The following is a 907-nucleotide window of genomic DNA, read 5'->3' on the forward strand; positions in this document are numbered from 1 at the left end:
ATGAAGGTGTATGATATGGTGCAAGATATGATCTAAGGGGTTGTGCAGATGGCTGGTTTTTAGACTTCCAGCAAAAATTGGGGTGATTGCGCCACCCAGGATTATAAGTATCAGAGTAAGATGTAAAAGGCTTCTTATACATACCTAAGACATTACATTGTTCCTCATACATCCTTCTCATCTGAGCAAATGTGAGACACTCTTGGACAAAGTGATCTACCTCGCCACACACAAAACATGGTCCAAAAGACTCTACATGATTAGCCACGTGTGTTGGCTTTAAGTTCTTAGTCTTTAACACATCTAACTCCCTAGTGAGCATCTCAACCTTAGGCCTTTAGGCTATCCTCTTCCCTGAGATGGTAAATTCCACTACCCTTTGGGTTTCCTGCAGGTTGTGACCTATTTGTTCTTTCAGTAGCACTAGATCCAATCCAAGTGTGATCTTTTTCAGCAAGCTCATTGAGGTATTCTATGGCCTCATCATGATCTTTATGTAAGAACTCACCATTACACATCATACCCATGGTGAAGACACATACTCAACAACTCCTTAAATCTCTCCCAAGACTGATACAAAGTCTCACTGTCCTTTTGTGCAAAGGTGGAGATTTGCCTTTTTAGTGCATTGGTCTAATATTGGGGAAATTATTTATTAAAGAAGACCTGAGTCATCTCACTCCATGACCCAATAAATCGGGGTTTCAGTGAGTATAGTCAACTCTTAGCTCTATCCTTCAAAGAGAAAAGAAAGAACATAAGTCTCACAACATCATCAGTTTCATTTTGACTATGAAAAGTCGCAACTACTTCCTCAAACTCCCTAATATGCATATATGAATTTTTATTTTTCAAGCCATGAAAAGTAGGGAGTAACTGTATCATCCCTGTTTAAAAATCTAGTTGG

At 39.1% G+C, this 907-nt stretch overlaps 1 non-coding gene across 1 annotated transcript; it reads left to right on the forward strand.

The window, feature by feature from the left end:
* The first annotated feature begins 520 nt into the window (after positions 1-520).
* LOC121247974 lies at positions 521-628 on the forward strand. Its single transcript, XR_005937373.1, has one exon. It is a non-coding gene; the product is annotated as a small nucleolar RNA R71 (small nucleolar RNA).
* The last annotated feature ends 279 nt before the right edge of the window (positions 629-907 follow it).

This window comes from Juglans microcarpa x Juglans regia, chromosome 1S, assembly GCF_004785595.1.
Source record: "Juglans microcarpa x Juglans regia isolate MS1-56 chromosome 1S, Jm3101_v1.0, whole genome shotgun sequence".
Classification (NCBI taxonomy): domain Eukaryota; kingdom Viridiplantae; phylum Streptophyta; class Magnoliopsida; order Fagales; family Juglandaceae; genus Juglans; species Juglans microcarpa x Juglans regia.